This window comes from Oryzias latipes, chromosome 1 (assembly GCF_002234675.1).
Source record: "Oryzias latipes chromosome 1, ASM223467v1".
Classification (NCBI taxonomy): Eukaryota; Metazoa; Chordata; class Actinopteri; order Beloniformes; family Adrianichthyidae; genus Oryzias; species Oryzias latipes.
In genome coordinates this window covers 4,720,408-4,732,574 of record NC_019859.2, presented here as the reverse complement: position 1 = coordinate 4,732,574, position 12,167 = coordinate 4,720,408, and the positions used below count along the sequence as shown (strand labels likewise).

Sequence of the window (12,167 nt, the reverse complement as noted above, 5' to 3'; positions counted from 1 at the left end):
GGAGTCACACCAAGTATCTAATGTCCACCTCTTGAGAAAAACAATTTAAATGTTAAAAAATATATGGGGTTAAAGTAATAATATTTGATTTTATATTCCTTTTTTTGTAACTGACCAGGGTATATGCAAGATAATGCCTGATGAGGTAGAGTATATCTATTATCAGAAATTAACAGAAAACGTTGCGGTGTGAATTGTACGGAGGATGGTTGCTTCTGTGAAGTCCATTACTCTCATTTAATGGACACCTCACATATACAGTTTTAATATAGAAAAAGCAATTTTTGGAAAATTTTTCAAAACAGAAGTATGTCTGAGAAAATCTAAGCAGCGAAGTTTATGATTGAAAAATTTCTTCAAAACCCAAAATGTCCAAAAGGATGAATTTTTACCTGACAAGTGAAGTAACACTTTGATGATTCAGTAAAATGCACAAGCTGTGCCAATTTTTACCCCTCTACCTCCGTACCTGAGGCTTTGATATGAAGTGGGTTTTTTTTTTGAGCTTCACAAACATTAATAAACAACCAGGAACTACCAAATACTCGGATGTCACCCACCATTTATGAATGACAGAAAAGAGAAAACAGGAAAGCCCTGCCTTTAATCCAGTCTGGGGACGAACCACAGCAGAGCACAGATCCTCACTAAGCTCTCAGATAGAAGGTGTCAGGGATGAGTGATTTATGGAGGACCCAAATCCTGTAGAACAGAAGCTGTTTGTTTAAATACCTGAATCAGAAGAACACAAGGCGGAAATATGAATGGCAGTAACAAAGGACGAGAAGAGGACAGTTGTGCTCAGTGACAGAGGAGGAGCTCAGTGACAGAAAGTTCAAACCAAGACTTTAACGAGACAAAACGGGAAGGAATGACCGGATAAAGCATGAGCAAAATAAAATGTAAAAACTATAGATCCACACTGAAGGATCACTGTAAAGATGAGGTGACAGACAGAAAAAGCAACCGGAGAACAACAACCTCCAACTTTTGCAGCTGTAAGCAGACTTGAGCTGTTAAATCATAGTGTGTACTTTTCTTTTTAGACACAAATTTCCATTTTGACTCATTTTGTGTTCAGTCAAATATTAAATGTATCTAAAGTTTAACATATAGTGTTGGTCTGATGTTGTGTTTCTGTAACGTTGAGTCATGCAGGGTCAGGGAATTTATCATCCTGATTCAAAAACTTTAAAGCTTTTAGGATTGTAGGTATTGTCGATAAAATGAAAAAAAAAAGATGATGTTTTAAAGTCCCACTCGGATCATCTTTTTATCGTTCTCAGTGGTCGATTATGACGTTTTTAGACGAAAGAAAGAACGAAACAAAAAATCTTTTTTTAGGAGACAGTTTCTGCTGAGCGGCGGCAGTTCCTTAGAAATTCACCTCTGAGTTGTGGGTGGGACGTTGAGCAACCTGCCCATATCTGAGAGCCTTTATGCCACTCTGGTAGCTTCCATACGGTGGCCCTGTAGTGCAAATCACTCAACGCAAGAACAATTTAAAGATCATAAGGACAATTTAATAAAGCTAAACAAATAATAAAACAAGATCACATTTTAGAAATCAAAACAAAATTAAAAAAAGAAACAAAAGTTGTTTTCAGAAATGAAAATGAAATGTTAAAAACATGAAATACAATGAGAAACAAGTAAAGGTAGGTAATATGGGACATTGCTGATTGGATGATGATGCTTTGAGTTTTTTAAATACGTTTCAATGTCCAAAAACCCATAAAAATTGTATTAACAGTAACTCACAACCCAACCTAACATTACCGGTGCAACAAAAATGACGCCGCCATGCAGCCGTGCATTTTTGATCCAGATTCCATCTCAGACTAGGAAAACAAAGACGTACATGGATGTATTTGTCTGCAAGTGGACACTTTGGAATGGAGCAGAGCAGGGAGCTTGTGGCCCGCCCAGAGTATTTTCTACATAACAAATAAGCTCTTTTTCCAACAGCATATTTTTGTCTGCTCCTCATTCACAAATATTTCAATAAAAAAATGCTCAGAAATGAAATGTTAAGCTTAATTTTCCCTATATAGATCATCCATTGTCAGAAAATCCCACAAGATAAAGTTAAAAACACCAGAAACTCCATTTTCTCAGAGTGGATCTTTACGTACAGCTTCTACATCATCTTACAATTATAACTTGTTCATAAGTAGATTGTTTCAGCATTAAAAGTATGTTCTCAGACCTGAAGGAAGTCTTAATGGAAAAGTCACAGGTTTCCTGTTAGCCCCTTCTCTCTGCGTCAGAGTCTTGAAACGTTCACTGCAAGCATGCTTTAGGGAGGCTTTACTTCACGTCCTGTTGGTTTTCTAGAGGCAACGTTTAAGTTATGTGTACGTCAGATAAAAGTTGACCCAGCAGTCCTCTTTAATTTGTTTAATCATCGATCCGGCGCCGTGTAATCAGCTGAAGCTGCGAAACAGAGACCTGTAACAAACGGTTAACGGCGGAGCCTTGCTGTCGACATGCAGGATGAGAGCGTTGCAGATTCTCAGCAGCATCTCCAGAAAGCTTGTGAAAGACCCAGCAATCCTCCCCATCAGCGCTCATTTTCACAATGGCTGCAGATCAACAAGTAATGCTTTCAGCCACAAGCAGGGATGCGAGGCTTGTTTACCAGCAGTTTGCAAAGCTTCTCATGTGTTCTGCTTCATGTTAATGATAAAGCGGAGTGGTGCTTCCCCACTGCGAGACACCACACACACAGAGCTGGTGCAGAGCGGGGCAAAAGCACGCCACACATCTATTCAATATTCATCTCCTGTCCCGGGCAATGAAAGCAAAGCTGCAGCACCATATGTTCAAGTGGGTTTGCTTGCATTCTATCTGCATGCATGCCATGAAACGGCTGCAACACCGGGACTCATTTTTGCAAAGGATTTCTGCATTTGTTTTCCACTGAAAAGCATCCTTCTGAGCGGCGTTTGATCTTTCAAAGCCAGGCTTTCTCTGTCGGGGGGGGGGGGGGGGGGGGCTCCCATGTTGAGACTCGCTCTTAGTTCTGGAGGTCAGATTCTGCCTGCCAATGCAGCAGCCCTGCAGTCCGAGTCGGACTCCAGGGGCCGGAGCGGAAAAGGGCCGAAATCGATGATGATCATTCTGCCCGGCTCGCTGAATAATGCAAGGCTTTATAATAGAACCACCCCCCCTTAATGGCAGAGACAGATAAGAACCATTTCTCTCACTGGCAACAAAGCACTTGCTTATTTATCTGGCGTTTGCGACAGCAGAGCAGAGAGAGGCTGCGGGTGGCGGGGGCTTGACTGGAAAGCTGACAGTGCAGCAGAGACAAAACAAGGAGGGGACAGGGGCTGCAGCGAGGCCAGAGGGCGTTCTTGACTCACCTCTGCTCTACATCTGGCAGCTGTTTTCAGCCTCTTGTTTGATCCAAACCTCATTTCACAGCTCCAGGGAAGTGTACTTTCAGGTTATTAACTTTCCATGTTTGTTTGGTGTACATTTCCCACTGTGCACACTTACCTTCTGACAAGTGAGAATGAAGATGTGCTGCCAGGTAGTCGAAGCCTCTGTGCTCTAACCCTGCTGCTCCACTGATGTCTCCATTCCCAGCATCCCTCCGCGGAGAGGCAGATGAAGAAGGGAGTCAGGGAGGGACTGTCCAATGGGATTTCAGTGCCGTGGAGCAGTCTGCTGCTCCTCTCTGGTGTTCCCACCAGAGAGGAAGGAGGGAAATATTCTAAGCAGCAGTTTCCAATCATGTCATAATTGTATAAATAGTTTCATCTTGAGGCCTATTATTTCCTTCAACATGCTTGTTTGTACTAGAGTCACAGGAGAGAAGGATTTGATCTTCGTAATCAATGTGTCTTTTTAATTTTATAAAATCTTGCTGATATCCAGCCACACCACAGAGTCATTCACCAACTGATTCCCACCTCATTAAAATCCAAAGTGACATAAACAAATATGTGTGGTATTATGAATTACTCTGGGCGGCTGGCTAATCTCATCATAACTCTCCCAAGCATGGACATTAACGCCTTTACAGCAACAGGGCTCTTCATCAAGCTGCTTGCGTTGGACCTCCTCCAGAAACATTTTCCTCACTTGGCTTTCGCCTCCACAAGTCAAAATAGCTTCAAAGGAGAGAATGGACGTTTGTCTCCGACATCAGGCTGATTATTTTTGGAGAAGTGACCCGATTTCATCATAATTTATTGTAATCAACCCGGAAAAACTATGACACTTTTGAGACAGCGTTCAATCTTTTTCTGGACTGGAATTATTCATTTTAGAGCATAAGACTAAAAAAAAAACGTTTATATTACTGAACAATGATAAAAGAAATGCTGTCTGCCTAAATTACACATTTCACAAAGCTGTGTGCCAGTTTTTCACATTTTTCCTTCAAAAGAACCGTAGAAAAAATATTTGTCAGTCACAGATGCTGTAAGTTTATAACAGTTTATTGCAAAAGCAGTTTCTAAAATGTATCCTAATTATTGTTTAAATAAAGGCTGCTGTAATACAGTTGAATTTTTTTTTCATTTTGATTTTCTTGTGTTATTGCAGATTTTATCTGTCTGTAAGAATAGGGTTTTTATTTGGTATTGCCTAGATAAATAAAGGTAAAGTAAAAAGATAAGTTGTCCCGCTTCAAATCAAATCAGATCGGATCATATTGAATCAAATCTAATCGAATCGAATCTTTTTATACATGGAGCCACAATATGTTCTACACCAAAATAAATAATCTAAAAAGAGCAAAACTAGTTTAAAAACAGACACCCCCCAACACAAACACACACAACCCCATTTTCACACTTTCCACTAATGCAGAGTAACTGGGTATTAGGCTAAGTGTGGAAGAACTTCATAGGTCTGTACTGTTCACTATAGATCCACCTTAGCCGTGAAAGAGAGAATGTGAAATTATTTAAATACATTTATTTATTTTTTTAAAAAGGGCTTCAGATCAATGACAAAAGTTTGCAATAATCGACAATGTCATAGGTTAAGCATTCCCTGTTACTCAAGAATTAACACAAATTAATACAAAATGTTTTTTAATAAAAACTTTTTAAAAGATGTGTAATAGTTGTATAATCTTTGGTGGGAACAACTACACAGTTAGAAAAAACAGGCAACGTATTTCAGAAATCTGTGGAGGAATATTATCACATCACTTACAGAATGATGAAACTCAACTTTCAATGTCTCATGGTCATGAATCTTAGGCAGAACTTCTCCTAAATATATTTATTTTTTTGCACGGTTGAGGACAAAACTTAGTGGAGAGTAATCTAGATACTGATGCTGCAGGGCAGCCCCAAACCATTACATTACCCCCACCGTGTTTGAGTGTTCATATGATGGATTTGTGTGAAATAATGTTTATTTTACTCCACTTTTTCTTTGTATTTTTGTATTTTTCCACAGAAAGTCTTTCCTGATATCCTGAGAATTCAGCAGATTTTGGCTTTTATAAGACAAATATTATTTTTTTTTGCCCTTAAATTCCCACAGAAACTTTTTTCCCCTCGTGGTTGTCTTATTGTAATACCGTACTCTAACCTCAAAGTGATGTCATCGCTGTGTTTTTTTGCGTTACTTTGATCATTCACTCCTTGAAGGTTCATAAATACAGTACTCCAGTTTTTTTTAAACTTTTCCCCAAAAAAAATAAAAAAACATAGTCATTTAAACACATCCAGAAAAGCAAAAACTTTGACAAAGATTAAATAAAATGTTGTGCTTTAAGCTAGTGTTAACAAAAAGAGTGGTTTATGTCAGAAAACGTGATGTTTTCATGTTGTTCCAGCTTTTATAATGTGGAATGAAGCAAGTGACTGATTAGTTAAAGCCTGTTTTAGCTTGAATTCATCCTCATAGATTCTGTTCCTTTGGAAACACTAAACAAAGTTTTTTTTCAACCTTTTTTTTCATGTTGAAAGACCGGCTAACATGTTAAGACCATTTGTAACGGATTTTACAAGCTGAGAAGAGCAGGAGAAACCCATTAGTCAACAGTAGCTGATGAATAAATCACTAAAAAGTGACTTTTTTCTGCATAAACAGGTCTCTGCCTCTGTTCCCACGGCTCCGTCCGTGTTCCTTCTCCCAGGTTTCTTCTGCTAATTGCATTTTAATCCGCATGTTTAACATGTTGCACAACTTTATTCTTCACTTTTGACTTCTCTTTCAGGATTTCCTGTCACAGCATTTTTGTTTTTCTCTGCCATTTAATTACTTTCTATTGTAATTCTGCGGCAGTGACGGACTCGTCACATGGGTGTGAAAACAGTTTCTGTGCTCTGCAGCCCTCAAACCGTTCAAAATTTTGAAACAACATTTTCTCTTGCTGCTTTACCTGCCTGTTGTGTCGCGTGTGCAGATCTGATTAAATTGGGAAAATGTCACCAAAATCCACAATTGACCTGTCTGAGCACTAAACAACCATCCTACATTTTATGCTGGGCCATGTTTTTATATTAAATGATATGGTGGAATACTTTCAGCCGTGTGCCCTGCTGAGGCCACCTCACTGTGGGAGCAGGTGGGCCCAGGACTCAACAGGATTGTGAAGCTGAATCCCTGTAAAGCAGAGGTGGCTGCAGTGGAACAGAAAGCTCTCGCCTCATTCCCTTTCAATTACGTCAAGTGGCCAAAGTGTCTACTATTTCACAGGGGAAGGGAGAGGAAGGCACTTTAAGAACCATTTAAGCTTGTTTGGCATGAGATGAAGTTTTGATATCATCTCCAAGTCAAAGCAGGTTTCTTGTTTGTTCCAACCCTGTGTTCCTTTTTCTAAGATTTGAAAGAAGCGTTTAAGACCCACTCTGATGAAAACTGTGCTTTTGGTGTTTTTAACCTGTTTTTGTAGCCTTTTTCTAATGATGGAGAACACGCAAGAACATTAAAATCAAGATTGCATTTGAGTATTTCTTTATTGAAATCGTTGTGAATCAGGAGCAGATGAATAAAAATGGCCGTTTGAAAAAGTGCATAGTTGTGATGTCGAAGATATGCTTGGGGGGGCCACAATCTCCCTGCTCCGTTCCAAATCTCCATCCACTTGCAGACGACTGGATCCATGTACGTCTTTGTTTTGCCCTCGTCTGAGCTGGCGTCTGGCTCAGAACTGTGCGGCTGGACTCCGATTTGCTCGCCATTTCAGTTGCACCTGTGAGGTTGAGTTGAGGGTCTGTAAGCTAGCAGGACAACGTAAACAGATAACTCTCAGTTAAGGGTGACAGGAAGAGGGGTGGGGTTGCACAGCACCAACAACTCAAAGGCAAATTTCTAACGAACTCCTGTCGCTCTGCAGAAACTAGAAAAATAAATCGTTTTTTTTTAGTTTGGCTAAAAATGGCATCATTGTGATTAAAAGACCACTGGGATAATTTTGAAAAAACATGAACAAAGTGGGACTGTAAGAGAGGTTTTGGTTCAACCACCAAGACAGACCTAGCTGATTACTTTGCATCATGCAATGGAAGAAAATACATTTTCCAAAAAAAAACTGAATGAATGTTAGATTCATGCAAAAAAAGGAATGACCAATGTTAAACATCCTTACCAGAACTGAACCTCTGTGTGGAATTTTACATTTTAATTTCCTTTATGTGTCTCTATCAGCTAAAAACAAATGGGAGTTTTTATGTTGGCCAACGTTTTACAACTTAAATATTTCTTCTTAATCATGAATAAATAAAAGTGTATTTTTCTGAGAACCTTTTAAAGTTTAGTTCCTGTGTGTCCTTGCAATAAAACTTAAATTAAAGCATGTAACCTTGGGTTTTGGACAGATCCTCTGAAGCCTTAAATTATGTATGATGTGCTCAAAGACCGCAGCGTTGTCACTTGGCTGTTCAGTATTACACAACCAGAATCTGGCATGAATCATAGAAGGTTTGTTGATAAATATTGTTGGGATCCCAAACCTGTGGCTTAATAAGTAGAATTAAGTGTTGTAACACCACCACATGCTGTTGTTTCTCACCACTATCCCACATTCTGGGGTTTGTAAGGCAAGGCAAGGCAAGGCAAGTTTATTTGTATAGCACAATTCGTACACAAAGTAATTCAAGGTGCTTCACAAAACAGAAAAATGCATTAAAATCACAATACATCATAGAAATAATCAACGTAAAATTTACTTTAAAAGGAAAGAAAAGTATTGAAAATTGATGTAAAAATAAAGGAAGGAAAGGAAAGAAAAGTGCAGATAGGACCTTTCAGTCATATACATGGCTAAACAGAAATGTTTTAAGTCTAGATTTGAACATGAACACAGAAGAGGCCTGTCTTACGACTTCAGGGAGGCTGTTCCAGATTTTAGCTGCAGAATATTGAAACGCTGATTCCCCTTGTTTAGTTCTGACTCTGGGAATCAACAGGAGGCCGGCCCCTGAGGTCCTCAGAGTACGAGATGGTTCATATGGCACTAACATGTCAGACATGTACTTTGGTGCTCGGCCATGGAGAGACTTGTACACAAGCAGAGCTGCTTTGAAGTCTATTCTTTGAGGCACAGGACTAATGTGATCATACTTCCTGGTTCTGGTCAGGACTCGAGCAGCAGCATTCTGGATGTACTGAAGCTGTTTTACAGCTCGTTTGGAGAGGCCGGTGAGCAGGCCGTTACAGTAGTCTAACCTACTGGAGACAAATGCATGAATAAGTATCTCCAGGTCTCGCTTTGAGATTATGTTTTTGATTTTGGCAATGTTTTTCAGATGGTAAAATGCCGCTGATGTTACTGACTTGATATGGCTGTTAAAGTTCAGGTCAGAGTCCATGATTACCCCTAGATTTCTGACTTGATTTGAGGGTTTAAGAGACAGAGAATGAAGGTAGCTGCTGACACTTTCTCTTTGTTTCTGTGGGCCAAAAACAATAACTTCGGTCTTGTCTGAGTTTAGCTGGAGAAAGTTGTTCTGCATCCACGCACTGATCTGTTGGAGGCAGTGGTTGAGTGAATCCACCGGCCCATATTCACCTGTTGTCAGTGACACATAGGTCTGAGTATCATCTGCATAGTTGTGATGAGATATGTTATTACTGCGTATTAACTGCCCTAGTGGCAGCATGTAGAGGTTGAACAGAAGGGGTCCCAGGATCGATCCCTGGGGAAATGCATCACAGCTCGTTCATGCCAGCTCTTCCTAAAAGTGTGACAGCGGATTGACCTTGCTAAATATAAAACCAGTCTGTGATCTTTGCTGCTGCTTTGGTTGGTTTTTGTGATCTTTTGACTCTTTCAGTCACGCCTGCATTCATTCTGCTGCCGGAAACGACGCCCAGTCAACTGGAGCAGTCGGTTCTGGTTTGCTCTCAGACTTGGCCACTCCAAACGCTCGCAGAGCGTGTTTGAGAAGGTGAGCAGCTGCTCGCCACAGAGTGGGCTCGTTCTGCCAATTAATGTGAGCATCTCACTTTGGGTTTCTTCACAGAACAATGCAGGAGAGCTCCTCAGGCTCTCCACTGCCCGCTTTGTCAAGCAAAAAACAACTTCTCCACAAGTGAAGACGTCACTTTGGAATCAAAGGTCATGGTCTTTGGGCTCCATCCTCTTCTCCTCAGCAGTTTTCGTCTTTGTTAACAGGTGAGTGAGTCCTTATATCGTCTATACATCTGATATGGTCAGAACGGGATTTGCATATCACGAGGATCTGGTAGAGCATGACATGGAGATAGTCTGAACCTGACTTTTGAGTCCAATCTGATCCTCTATTGATCTACAAGTGTTCCAAATGGTATTTTAATTATTATTTTAGCCCAAAAACCTGTGTCTTTTTCTTGGACATAGTTTCTGCAGTGCGGCAGGAGTTCATTAGAAATTTGCTCCCAAGTTGTGGGTGAGACTTTTGGCGTGGAGCAACCCCAACCCCATTTCCCATCATCTGTCTTTTTACATGCTCTCCTGCTGTACAGACCCTCACATCCCCAAATTAGCATCACCGGTGCAAAAGAAAGATGGTGAGAAAGATGGTCCTCCATCATCAGAAAAATGCCACAAGAACATTGTAACCCTTGTGCTATCCTAGGCACTTTACCATTTGGAGTTGGGTCATCTAGACCCCACTAGACAGTGCGCTGAACCTTTTTTCTTCAATGATTTGTGATCTTCACTGGTGTCCATGGATTACATGAAATCTTTCCACCTTTATCCACCTTTGTCATGGTAGGGAGAACACGTCAATGTAAGGGTGGGGTCATCTTAGATAGCACAAGGGTTAAAAACACCCAGAACACAATTTTCATCAGAGTCGGTCTTTAGATCCACATAAGAAACCACATAAAGATCTTGTCTATAAAACAAAAACAAGTGTATTTATTTATTTTCAATACCTGAAAGAGAACACACACAAAGACACACAAAAATCCTTAAAAAAGCAGACGTCCCAAATTAGGCACATAAAACACAAAATAAAAAAACGAATGTGGCCACAGCCATAACCCCAGATTTGATTATGAAAGAAAGCATATTAACTACAGTTGTGCACTGAGGTTCCATCTTCTCCATGTTTTCTTCATTTTAGTGCCCCTCATTCATTCAGCTGACTGGTTCTTGTGTTGTTTTCACGTCCTCATTCATCAGGAAGTGAAAGGAGACCCAGGATGTGTGCTCATTGGTGTCTGTATTTTTTCACGAATGAATAGCTGCGAGTGTATGCAGCTATCGATTATCCTGTCATCTCCGGATACTGATGTTTGCAGATGAAGAGCTCTAGAAAACATTTAAGCCAAGCCTGATAATGGAGGATATGTATTAATCAGCATGTTTTGACGAAGATGCACAAGCGGCAGTGAATCGCTCTTCTGCCTATAAGAAACCAAAGGCGTAGACAATTTTAGTTCTTTCAAATTTTCATGTATTGATCAGGTTTCCACAAAACTGTGGCTCTTTTGAGTGTTGATGTGATGTTTGTCTGGAGCTTTTTGAAAGCGGTACAGTGAAAACAGAGAGGATTGGACGCATTGACGCACTCAGAATGAAGAATATATAGTGTGGTTCCATTCATCATCTAACAGATTAAACTGCTCGAGTAAGTGATCTATTTTTTGACGGAAAGGTGTTGGAAAAAAACTGGTTTGATGCTCAATGAGCTGCAGAGTCACAGACTGGTCCGGATCTTTGTGCTGACCCCTGAAACCCACAGAAACGTCAGATATACACCACAGAATGGGACTGGCCAACCCTGGTCCTCTCGAGCCCCAACCCTGCCTGTCTTCCAGCCCTTTCTTGATGCTGACAACCTGAATCAGGTGTGTTCAGTCAATCAGGATGTGAAATTAATTGAGTCAGCTAATCAGCAGCAAGCTGGTCAAAGAGGACTGGAAAGAGGCAGGGTTGAGTTCCACACCAGGGTTGGCCCGCTCATCCATAGAACAATGTGAGAGGGTAGCCTGGTAACCTTCCTTTTCATGTAATTGGCTAGAGGCTACATGTTGCACTGGAAAAACTTGCATGAACATTTTCGCTCTGCGGGTTCACTGAGCCATCTACTATCTTCATCATCTACAAATTTCCTGTCTGCCCCTTTTAAGTTTACCCATTTTTCACCCACAGACAGCCTATATCCACCTGTGAGGGCAGGTGGGACCAAGTCCTAAGTCAAGTGGACACATCTGTGTCAATTTTAGTGATTGGTCTCAAGGTTTCATAGCTTCACAGAAGCAGTCAACAGAGACAGAAAAACCAGAATCTGCCCTTCAGCAAATGACGAACATCTTCACTGGGGCTGATGCTTCTGCAGAGACAGAGCTCACTCTGTAGCCTTGCACTGAGTTTTGTCCCCCTAATATTGCTTACAATTTAGTTTAAAGACCTGGTGGTGCAGTGGTTAGCACCTTTGCCTTATAGCTAAAATGTCCCAGTTCGGATCCCAGCTGGGACCTTTCTTTGTGGAGTTTTCATGTTCTCCCTGAGCATTCTTGGGCTTTCTCCAGGCACTCTGGCTTCCTGCCATAGTCCAAACAGAGGCTTTCTAGGAGTCTAAGTTGTCTCTTGGGTGTGGGACTGTGTGCACCTTCAACAGGCTGGCAGCGTGTACCCTGCCTTCACCTAACAGTAGCCACATTTTACTCTGGCAGCTTCAAAAGGGATAAAACGGGTTAAGAAAATGGATGGATTGGATAGATGGACCCACTCCAGTGAAAATTGTGCTTTTAACATA

At 40.8% G+C, this 12,167-nt stretch overlaps 1 non-coding gene across 2 annotated transcripts in view; it reads left to right on the top strand.

The window, feature by feature from the left end:
• LOC101156709 overlaps window positions 1-12,167 on the top strand; it is a 92,130-nt gene that overhangs the window by 74,343 nt on the left and 5,620 nt on the right. For both annotated transcript variants that reach the window (XR_002873249.1, XR_002873251.1), the window contains exon 4: window positions 9,441-9,592. This is a non-coding gene — a transcript (uncharacterized LOC101156709). The remainder of the gene's footprint in view (window positions 1-9,440; window positions 9,593-12,167) is intronic.